Here is a 12,837-nt window from a genome sequence, read left to right as displayed (position 1 = left end):
TTTGAGGCTTGCTTCTCCTTACTCATTGCCTTACTCAGCAAATGAGCACACCATTACATAAATATCAGGTATCCAAAACTGTTGAGCAGGCTTGAAGTATTAATGATTCATTCATATGGGTAATTAAGCAAGTGGTATTATGAAAGCACATGACAGTTCAGCTTTGAGTTCAATGCCTCATATGATGATTCATTAAATTGCTTTTGTATTTTGTAACCTAATTTGTTAATAAGTTGATGGGAAGCTACGTAAGCCAGTTGCTGATCTATATAGTTCTGCCTTCCTTATTGCGATTCATATAGTTTTCCATTAGAAACATGCTATCAGACTCTCCCTCTGCAAAGAGAGTTTTAAAATCTGCTGCTCAATAGGGTTCTTAAATTATGGTGGATATTTTGTTAACTACCTACTAGAAACATCTAACTAAGAATTGAGTGCCTCACAATAAAAAAGAATGAAATCTTGCCATTTGCAACTACATGGATGGAACTGGAGGGTATTATGCTAAGCAAAATTAGTAAGTCAGAGAAAGACAAACATATGACTTCATTCATGAGGACTTTTAAGATACAAAACAGATGAATATAAGGGAAGGGAAGCAAAAATAATATAAAAACAGGGAGAGGGACAAAACATAAGACACTCTTAAATATGGAGAGCAAGCAGAGGGTTACTGAGGGGTTGTGGGGGGGGGGATGGGCTAAATGGATAAGGGGCATTAAGGAATCTACTGAAATCATTGTTGCACTATATGCTAACTAACTTGGATGTAAATTTAAAAAATAATTAATTAAAAAAAAAAAGAATCGAGTGCCTCAGGTCCCCATCTTCAGAGTCTGCTTATTACTTCACAACTAATTCTGGTAAGTTTGGTTATCTGATTTATGCTCCTGAAAAAAATTGCAAGTATCAACAGGGTCCTGCTAGTGTCAGGTAAACAATAAAATGTAACAGCTGATAGCAGGGGGAGGAAACTAAAAAGTAAATTTAATGTGAACATTAAAAGTATAGCAGCTTAAAATTTAACGTAGGATCCTGCACACTCGTCCCTGAGAGCATCCCTGTGATCAACTTAATCCAAGTAATGTTACTGATGAATTCGAATCAAGATGGGTAGTATGTGGTATTTAAGAAGGCAGGATATGTGTTGCATTTTGTGATACCAGTTTCCACTTCAAATAGTTAAAAGTTTAGCACTTTGAGTGGTATATCCAGGTGGAAAATTTATGCAGAAAATACCTTGACTCTCTCTTTGATATTTGGAGAGTTCTCATGGGAAGTTTTTCCATTTAATTGAAAGATTTTTCAAGTTTAATGACTGTAATTCACTACATAATTTAATTTGTTAAAGTATGAGGAAAATTAAAGGAACATGGTTTGTCTTGCTAGCCAGGGAATCCCTTTGCATCAGAGGCTGGACTGTAGAAGACTCAATGGCTGTTTTGTTTTGTTTTGTTTTAGCTATACTGCATCATCTGAAGTTGTGATTTAGTTTGTGATGATCTTTTCCTGGAAGCTCACTTTATCTTATCATGTTCAGATAGTGAAAAATTTTTAATTTTTTTTAACGTTTATTCATTTTTGAGAGACAGAGACAGAGCATGAGTGGGGAAGGGGCAGGGAGAGAGGGAGACACAGAATCCGAAGCAGGCTACAGGCTCTGAGCCATCAGCACGGAGCCTGATGCGGGGCTCGAACCCATGAACTGTGAGATCGTGACCTGAGCTGAAGTCGGACGCTCAGCCGACTGAGCCACCCAGGCGCCCCCAGATAGTGAAATTTTTTATCTTCTGGAGAAATCCAGTTTAGTAGAGTCATGTTCTAGCAAGCAGTATTTTAATATAAAAAGTAGAAAATCCATATTGTAAGCAATTGTATTATGTCATTTTATATTAGTTATGATCTTGAAGGACATTGAAAATCTGTTCAGAGAGGCATACCTATGTTGTTAGTCAGAGATGACATCACCCACTAATTGTCCTTTGGTTTAAATATTTCTTTGCTTATAAAAGAGTGTATCTGTGACTCTATTCTCTATTGTCAAATTCAATATTTACTGTTGTCCAATAGATCAGCCACAATGTTAGCAAATTCCTGATCTCTATTATAAGGCTGTAATTTCCCAAAACGATATAGAAATGGGGAAAAGGGTAGTAAACTGCATAATTACGGAGATGATCCCCGTACTAGAGGGAAAATAAAAAATGTCAAGAAATAATTCACTAAATTTTTGAATTTCCTGTAATTTTCCATTAGTATCTGTCATACATTCCTCTGCCTCATAACACTGAAGATAGGGATCAACACCACCCATTCAACAGATTTAAGGAACTCAAAAACTTAGGGGCACCTGGGTGGCTCAGTCAACTAAGCATCCGACTTCGGTTCAAGTAATGATCTCGTGGTCCGTGGTTTCGAGCCCCATGTCAGGCTCTGTGCTGACAGCTTAAAGCCTGGAACTTGCTTCGGATTCTTTGTCTCTCTCTCTCTCTGCCCCTCCCCTGCTCATGCTCTGTCTCTCTCTGTCTTTCAAAAATGAATAAATGTTAAAAGAAAAAACCCTCAAAACTTAGAAGTACAGTCTTCAATTATCTTGAATGCTGCCAAGCAGCGAAATAAGATGAAGATATAGAAAGATATTCACTTTAAAATGCTGCATACAGGGGCATCTGGGTGGCTCAGTCGGTTGAGCGTCAGACTTCCACTCAGGTCATGATCTCATGGTCCGTGAGTTCTAGCCCAGCCTCTGGCTCTGTGCTGTCAGTTCAGGGCCTGGAGATTGCGACCAATTCTGTCTCCCTCTCTCTGTGCCCCTCCCCCACTCAACGCTCTATCTCTATCAAAAAATGAATAAACGTTAAAAAAAAATGCTGCATACAGCTGTATAAGCAACACATTGGAAAACCTAGAGGAAATGGATAATTTCCTAGAAAAACATAAATGACCAAAAATGACCAAAAGCACCCAAGATGAAACTTAAAATGTTAGTAGATTAATTACCAAATGAGAACATAAAAGTGAGGCTTTTAAATTTTATTTATTATATTTTTTGAGTTTTTAAGAGCACACAGGCACATGCACACAAGCAGGGGGAGGGCAGAGAGAGAGAGAGAATCTTAAGCAGGCTCTGCACAGTGGATCTCACAACTGTAAGATCATGACCTGAGCCAAAATCCAGAGTCAGTCACTTAACTGACAGACTGCCAGGCACCCCAAAAGTGAGGTTTTTAAAAACGAGAGTTTTGGGGCACCTGGGTGGCTCAGGTCATGATCTTGCGGTTGTGAGTTAGAGCCCCGCATTGGGCTCTGTGCTGACAGCTCAGAGCCTGGAGCTTGCTTTGGATTCTGTGTCTCCCTCTCTCTGCCCCTCCCCTGCTCATGCTCTGTCTCTCTCTGTGTCAGAAATAAATAAACATTTAAAAAATTTTTCTTTAAATAAAAAGAGTTTTTTAAATTTTTGAAATGTTTATTATATTTATTTGGGGAGAAAGTGTGAGGGAGGGGCAGAAAGAGAGGGAAAGAGAGAATCCCAAGTAGACTCTGTGCTGTGAGCATGGAGCCCAACACAGGACTCGATCCCCCGACCCTGGGATCATGACCTGATTCAAAATAAAGAGGCGGCCACTCAACTGAATGAGCCACCCAGGCGCCCTTCTTAGTACTTTTTAAATTATGGACTTAAAAACTCACTTTAGGAGTGTTTGGGTGAATCAGTCAGCATTTCTATGTAGTAGTGGTAAAAAGCAAGATGCAATATAGCATGTTTAATCCATCTTTGTGTGTATGTATGTATATATACACTCTTATTTGGGGTCATGTATATGTATATAATTTTGCATAAGATCTTATGAGCATGGAGAAAAATGGGGATAAAATCTAATGACGATGACATTTTTTGTCTGGAGAGGGTAGGTGGAGTAAAGATGGGAATTTGAGTGGGAGAAAGGAGAGGATGAGCAAAAAAGGGAAAGTAAAGTATTAAATTCCATGTATGATATCCCATTTTGAATTATGTAAATTACACATGTGTATATGCTATAAGAAAATGTAAAATATTAATTGGAACTGATAACATGAAGGTCATTGATGACCTTACCTAGAGCAATTTTAGTTAAGTGGAAGCAAAGAATGAAGTAAAATTCCTATTACAGCAGTTTTAATAATAAATACGTGGTAAGATAGCAGACTGCAATAAACTGGCACTTCATTAAAATAATGCCAATAAAAATAAACAAACCTAGGGGCGCCTGGATGGCTCAGTGGGTTAAGCGTCCGACTTCGGCTCAGGTCATGATCTCGTGGTCCGTGAGTTTGAGCCCCGCGTCGGGCTCTGTGCTGACAACTCAGAGACTGGAGCCTGTTTCAGATTCTGTGTCTCCCTCTCTCTCTGACCCTCCCCCGTTCATGCTGTCTCTCCCTGTCTCAAAAATAAGTAAATGTTAAAAAAATATTTAAAAAAAATAAACAAACCTAAAAATCAAGTAAAATATAATAAACAGTGAGCAAAAAACAAAAACAAAAACAAAAAACAAACTGATGAGGCAAATGAGGCTTCTGTATATTGGCCCTGGGTTGTTTATTAGCTCAAAAGCCCACTAATACCAAACCAAAATTTTACACATCCATTTGTTTTAAACATAGCTTAATCAGATTTTTAGCTACTTAGAGCTTGACTCCTTAACATACCCTGTGCAACTGTCTAAAATCTGCTTGCCACAGATACAATAAGTCTTGGGCTATAAAGACCCTAACCTGCTGCTGCTCTTTAGAATTCTTCAGTCTGACCCAGAGACTCTCTGCACTCAGATGCTGCTTGCTGAGTGACATCATACAAAAACCACCTAGACACATAAGCCCTCTTTCTGATGCTTTTCTCCTCCAGGAGTTCCCTCACTCTCCTCCTCTTCTGAAGGATGGCCTCCAAGCCTTAAGTCTCTGGAAGGTCTTCCCTTAGGGCTTTCCCCAATATGCAAATCTTCAAAGCATCCCCCAAATAAAGCTTGTGTGTGCTACTGCCACCTCATGGCCATATTTGTCCTCCCACGATCAGCCTTGAAATGCTCAAACTCCTCCCCTTTCACTAGATAATAATAAAAGTAAAAATCCACCAGGAAGATATACCAGTTCTAAAATTATAGATACCTAATAATACATCTTCAAGAGTAAAAAAGGCCAAAATAGAATTATGGAGAGAAATTGATAAATTCACAAATACACTGAGAGATTTTATTTTTATTTTATTTTATTTTACTTTAATTTTTTTTAACGTTTATTTATTTTTGGGACAGAGAGAGACAGAGCATGAACGGGGGAGGGGCAGAGAGAGAGGGAGGCACAGAATCTGAAGCAGGCTCCAGGCTCTGAGCCGTGAGCCCAGAGCCCGACGCGGGGCTTGAACTCACCAACCGCGAGATCGTGACCTGAGCTGAAGTCAGATGCTTAACGGACTGAGCCACCCAGGCGCCCCTACACTGAGAGATTTTAACACATCATTTTTAGTAACTGACTAAATGCACATAAACTTCATAAAGCTATATATATGATATAGAACTATAGTCAACAATTAAAGAATCCCTATTCTTTTCAAGTAAACTTGAAATATTTACAAAAATGGACCAGGTTTTAGGCCTAAAGTCGTAACATTTTATTTTTAAAAATTTTTTAAAGTTTGTTATTTTGAGAGAAAGCATGAGCATGAGTAGGGTAGGGGCACAGAGGAAGGGAGAGAGAATTCTGAACAGGCTCTGTGATGATACAGCATAGAGCCCAATGCAGGGCTCAAACCCATGAACCATGAGACCATCACCTGAGCTGAAATCAAGAGTCAGATGCTCAACTGACTGAGCCACCAAGGCGTCCTTAAAGGTTTGACATTTTAAAATTCAGAGATAGACAAAAAAGCACTAGTATTAGAAATCAATAACAGGGAATGCAAACTGGTGCAGCCACTCTGGAAAACAGTGGAGGTTCCTCAAAAAATTAAAAATAGATCTACCCTATGACCCAGCAATAGCACTGCTAGGAATTTACCCAAGGGATACAGGAGTGCTGATGCGTAGGGGCAATTGTATCCCAATGTTTATACAGCACTTTCAACAATAGCCAAATTATGGAAAGAGCCTAAATGTCCATCAACTGATGAATGGATAAAGAAATTGTGGCTTAAATACACAATATACACAATGGAATACTACGTGGCAATGAGAAAGAATGAAATACGGTCTTTTGTAGCAACGTGGATGGAACTGGAGAGTGTTACCCTAAGTGAAGTAAGTCATACAGAGAAAGACAAATACCATATGTTTTCACTCTTATGTGGATCCTGAGAAACTTAACAGAAGACCATGGGGGAGGGGAAGGAAAAAAAAAAGGTTAGAGAGGGAGGGAGCCAAAACATAAGAGACTCTTAAAAACTGAGAGCAAACTAAGGGTTGATGGGGGATGGGAGGGAGGGAAGGGTGGGTGATGGGTATTGAGGAGGGCACCTGTTGGGATGAGCACTGGGTGTTGTATGGAAACCAATTTGACAATAAATTTCATATTAAAAAAAAGAAATCAATAACAAAAGGTTATTCAAAAGAGATCCATAGATTTTAGAAATTAAAAACAATTCCAAATAATTTATGGAAACAAGAAGCAATTATACTAAAATTAGAACATATTTAAAATTGGATAAAAATGAAAAGATTACAGACCAACAGGTGTGTAATACAGCTGAAGCAGTACTTTAAGGGAAATTTACCAGAAGCAATTCACATGCATGAGAAGGACGAGAACATGCAACATTTACAGTCTTGCCCGAAGTCTATGGTTAGCTTTTCTACCCTCTGTCATAATACAATCCAAAAATACCTGGGCTGTCTGGACATTCTGTAAGAATATCACATTTTTCCATTATATTGATCAGTTAAAACAGACTGGGGGGATAAGAAGTGGCAAGTATGCTGGACATCTGGGACGCATGCATCCCTGAGAGTAAGAGAAAACCCTTTGAAGGTTAAGGGACCTACCACATCAATGGAGATTTTCAGGGCCCATTGGTCTGAGGTAGGTTTAAAATACAGGACAAACTATTGCATCTTATATTCCTACCATGAAGAAGGAAGCGCAATGCCTCATAGACCTATTTGAGTTCTGGAGGTAGCATATTCCAAACTTAGGAATACTTCTCTGACATATTTGCTGAGTGACACAGAAGGCTGCCAGCTTTGACAGGAGCTTAGAATAGGTCCAAGCAGTCCTACCAGTTGGGTCATACAACCAGCAGATTCTGGCATTAAAGATATATGCAGTGATGGGGGAGGGCGCCTGGGTGGCTCATTTGGTTGAGCATCTGACTTCGGCTGAGGTCATGATCTCACGGTTCATGAGTTCCAGCCCCGCATCAGGCTCTCTGCTGACAGCACAGAGCCTGCTTGGACTTCCCCCCCTCCTCTTTCCCCTCCCCCCACTTGTGCTTCTCTCTCTCTCTCAAAAATAAATAAACATTAAAAAGATATATATGTATGCAGTGGGAAACAGGATCATATATGCTTAAAAAAAGATCACATGTCAAAAACTGGATAAAAGGAACATACGGTATTCTGACAGCTATTAGCCTCTTCATATCTCTTTACATAGTTCAGGTAAATGTTGTAGTATCTCAGAGAATAGCTATTTAGCCTTTTGTATTTAGATAGTTGCTTCTAGCCTGATCGTTCTTAGTAGTTTACTACTGGGTGATACAATTTTGAGTTTTGCCAAATTTCTAATTAAAGGCGCTGTAGTGCCACTATGTTCTTGGGAACCGATCTAGTTGTCTGCCACAAATAAAAAGCACTTAGTATCTCTAGTCTCTGAAGCTGAAAGAAAGGAACCCAGTCTTTGTTTAATCACAGCTATGAACAGAAACCAGTTATTTTTTTTCTTGCTTTAAAATACAACTTTTATATACTGGCCTGATCAATTTCTTGGTAGATACATTACACAGCAGTACCTTGTGTGCCTTATTTGTGCTCAATCTGTGTATGTTTACCAACTGTTTAATTATATATGTGCTACACTTGCAAGATAAGACTCTAAAATTTTGGTGATCAGTATGGGTAGGAACCACCTGTGTTACAGCAATGTTATTTTAATGAGGAAGAATATTAAAAGTGAAGAAAATGGGCTTTTGGCAATCCAGTATTAACCATATTTTATTATAGAATTGAGTTTAAATTCTCTACAATAGTGATGCTTAATATTTTAATGTATCTCAACACTATACAAACAATAGAGAAAAAAAGATATATACAGTGGGAAAGACACCATGTGAAGCAAACCACAAGAAGAGGAATCACAACATAGTCCTATGGGGTTCTCTAGCAAGGCCATGCTGTCTGCTGATAATTATACATCATATTGAATAGCATAATTATACACCTTAATAATACTGGATTCACCTGGCAATGGGTATTGAGTTACCATGTGACTAGAACTTCCCATTATGAACTTGGTTTTGTTAGACCTACCGAGTCATAAGGGCAACTTGGTCCAACAGTAGCCTATCACAAGATGGAAGTAGCACATTAAAGATCAGGCATGAGAAGCACTGCAGGTCACAAATAAACAGTATAAGCAGGAGGTTCAGGTTCCCATGTCATCAAAAACTGTTCCACTAGTTTCTCTCCCTCAGCTTGCAACTATGGTTGTGTGGGCATTCCCATGTTGCTTGGGGAGGAAAAAGGTTAAATTTGGTTTATTCAAAGTTTAGCTCAAGATGTGGCTGGAAGCCAAAATTATATGGCTGCTTACTTTAGCTCTGGAAAGGTAACAAAAAGACAAAATCCTCCCAGTAGTCAGAACTCTGGACTGGTTGATTCATTTCACATGTATAGAGAGGTGGCCCAAGGTAAGAGTGTATTCAGATTCATGGCCAAATGGTTTGGTTGGTAGGTAAGGGGCTGAAGGAGAAGGCATGGAAGACTGAAGACAAAGAAATCTGAGAAAGAGGCATATGAATGAACCTATGGGAATAGATACAAGATATGAAGATCTTTGTATCACAGTTAATTCTTACAGAGGGTATCTACCAACAATCAAGGTGACAAAATGATTCAGCCAATTGATGTCAGCCAGCCTCTTCCATTGGCCACCTAAGTACTGGCACAATTGGTGCATAAATGTAGTGGCAGCTATAAAGAGGCCCAAACAGTAGTTCTTACTGCTGCTGCTGAATGTCCAACTTGCTGCTAACAGCAGAGAACAACACTGAGACCTCAATATGGCACCATCCTTCAATGAGACCGTATAGTAACATAGTGGCAAGTTGAAGACATTGAATCCCTCCCATTTAGGTAAGAGAACAATTAATCTTGATTGGAATTGAGACTTATTCTGAGTATCAGTCTGTCTTTCCTGCTCATATGGCCTCAACCAGCACCACTACCCAAGGGCTAACAGAATATTTGATAACCAACAAGGAATCCTGGTTATCATTACATTGGATCAAGGAATACACTTTATAGCACAGTAGTTGGAGCAGTGGACACATGACAATGTGCATCAGTAATCCCATCAAAAATCATATAAGCACAGCAATCAGAACCTGCCAAACTGATGAGAATGATAGAAAAAGCTTTAGAAGACTTTTGAAGCTACAAGGATGGGGTGCCAGAATACACTCTAGATCAATGACCATTACATGGTCCCATGTCTCTAGCAGACAGAAGATCAAGGGTGGAGAAAGAGTAGCACATTTACCATCATTCACAGTGACCTGTTTGGGAAATTTTTGCTTCTAATCTCTCAGTGGTGTTACAAAATGGAAGGAGAGAGGAATGTGGTTGGCACATTCCAAGTGATCCACTGGGGGATCTGTATGCAACAGATATGTAATAAGGGAATCTCTTATTCAATTTTGATGGCTCAATTTAAGTAGACAAGTGTAGTACCATGGCTGAGCGTGGCATTCTATGTTCAGTAGAGGACAAATGATGACCTGGGCTCAAGCACCTCAGGATGATGATTTGGGTCACCTGCCAGGTAAGTGACAGAGACCAGTACAGGTACTAGTTGAGGGTGAGAGAAGTGTAGAACAGATAGTGTGTGGATAGTAGGTGAGAGCGATGATCAGTTGAGGGTGCAAGACCAGCTGCGGAGGTAAGGGGCTATAGTTCATTCCACTAATGTTCCTTTCATAAATTTCCCCAAGAAAAGAAACCAACCAGAATCCTGGAGGAGTTTTTTCCCAGATGGAGTGAAATTATATGAAGCAATAGAGCCAAAGATCCAAATGGCACAAGGGGTGGTGATGTGTAGCCAATATCCCTCTTTCAGGACTGAGGCACTCATTCCCCTGCCTGCCTTGAGTGTTGTCTGTTGAGGGATCACAACTAAGACCTTCCTTAAGAATTGCCCTCATATAGGGGCGCCTGGGTGGCTCAATTGGTTAAATGTTCTAATTCTGCTCTGGTCATGATCTCACAGTTTGTTAATTTGAGCTCCACGTTGGGCTCTATGCTGACAGCTCAGAGCCTGGAGCCTTCTTCAGATTCTGTATCTTCCCTCTTTCTGCACCTCCTTTGCTTGTGCGCGTGCTCTCTCTCTCTCTCTCAAAAATAAATAAACATTAAAAAAGAAGAGAGAGAGAATTGCCCTCAGACAAAAGGAACTATATAGCAGGGCGCCTAGTGGCTCAGTTGGTTAAGTGTCCGACTTTGGCTCCGCTCTTGATCTCACGGTTTGTGGGTTTGAGCCCACACAGGGCTCTCTGCTGTCAATGTAGAGCCTGCTTTGGATCCTCTGTTTCCCTCTCTCTCTGCCCCTCACCTGCATTGTCTTTCACTCTCTCTCAAAAATAAATAAACATTAACAACAACACCAAAAAGGAACTACGTAGCCCAATTACACTACCTCCCTGGGGGCAGTACACATCCAATGACTACTTCATTACTTCATCAGAATCATATTAATTATTGCCAGCAATATTTTAAGTAATATGTTGTGAATGAAAGAAAAAATAAAACTTGAGATGAGCTGAAATGGAGTGGAACTATTAGAAGACTGTTAGTAAGACCAGAGGAAATAATGACGATTTGGCCAGTGTGGGCCACTGATGTTCAGAGGTTTAGTTGAGCAGAAAGCAATGGAGAAAAGGGAGATTTGAGGCCCAGACTTGGACACTGAGCAGTAATAATAAATCTGGGTTTCAGTTTTCTCATCTAGAAGATGAGGAAGGTGGGGTGCCTGGGTGGTTCAGTTGGTTAAGCTTCTGACTTCACAGCTCAGGCATGATCTCATGGTTCATGAGTTCAAGCCCTGCATCAGGCTCTGGGCTGTTAGCGTGGAGCCCGCTTCAGATCTCTCTTTCTCTCTCTCTCTCTCTCTCTCTCTCTCTCTCTCTCTCTGCTACTCCTTTGCTTGCTCTCTCTCTCTCAAAAATAAATTTAAAAATTTATTTCTGTCAAAACTTTAATCTCTCAAAAATTAAAAAAAAATTTTAAAATAAAAGATGAGGGAGGTTAGATTAAATGATCACCAAGTGTCTTCCTGCTCCTGTATTCTGTAATTCTAAACTCCTCTGCCTGACATACAAACAAACAGCACTGGGGGACAATACTTTAAACCTATAACTAGCTTACTAATAGAAGATTAATCTTTAATACATATAACAAATGGTTATCGAAAACCTAGAGATTCCTACACCATGAAGTAATTCTTATGTATACATTCCAATTGATAATAACTTCTATAAATTCCAATTGACAATAACTCCTATAAACAAGCACAACAAAAATATTGTTTTTATTAAAAAATAATATGGCATTAAGAACACTCTCACCAAGGGAGTATAATGTACAGTAGAAATTAATGTAGTATCGAGGGCATTAAATACAACAGTCATTCCTTTCCTTAAACAAATGAAAACCACTTAGACATAGTCTATTCAGTTCTTTCATAAAAAGCATTTATGTTCTCTGATCCACACCCTCCTTCTATGTCTCTCCTTGTGCTGTGAATGTTGGATTGAAAACTTTACCACACATTGCTATACTGTTCTCGAGATGTAGGCAGAGTAATATGCAAGAAATATGTTCTGTATTTACATAGTCATCTTAAAGTTCATAAGGAAAATTTTAAAAAAAGCAAGGAAAGTCCTAGGGAAAAAGGAGCATTAAGGGTAACTAGCTCTACCAGATATTAAAACATAATATAAAGCTTCTAAAATTAAAATATTCTGGTATTAGAAGGTGAATTGATAAATCAATGGAATAGGATAAAACTCCAGAAATAGACTCAAATATATATGGAAATTTAATGTACAATAAAGACATCTTGAATCACAGAAGGAAAATGATAGTTATTTTAATAAATGGTACTTATTACGGGTTGTGTTCCCCCAAAAGATATGTTGAAGTCTTGAACCTTAGTACTTCAGAATTATTTGGAAATAGGGTCACTGCAGATGGAATTAGTTAAGGTGAGGTCATACTAGAGCAGGCTGAGCCCCTAATCCAATATGACTGACACCCTAAGAATAGGAAATTTAGACACAGAAACAGACATGCACAAAGGAAGGATGATGCAGAGACACATCAGGAAAATGCCATCTAAAGGCAGAGTAAGAGACTGGAGTGATGCATTTACAAGCCAAGGAACTACCACCAGCTGGAAGAGGCCAGGAAAAATCCTCCCTGGGAGGCTTTGGAGGGAACATGGCTCTGCTGACACCTTCATTTTGGACTTCTAGTCTTCAGAACTATGAGAAAATAAGTTTCTGTTGTTTAAAACTACTCAGTTTGTGGCAATTTGTTTTGGCAGCTCTAACAAACTAATCCAGGGTCAGATAACTGGAAAACCATTTGGCAAAAGATA

Source organism: Panthera pardus, unplaced genomic scaffold, assembly GCF_024362965.1.
Source record: "Panthera pardus isolate Hobbes unplaced genomic scaffold, ASM2436296v1 HiC_scaffold_13, whole genome shotgun sequence".
NCBI classification, from domain to species: Eukaryota; Metazoa; Chordata; class Mammalia; order Carnivora; family Felidae; genus Panthera; species Panthera pardus.
Note: the sequence above shows the minus strand (reverse complement) of the source record.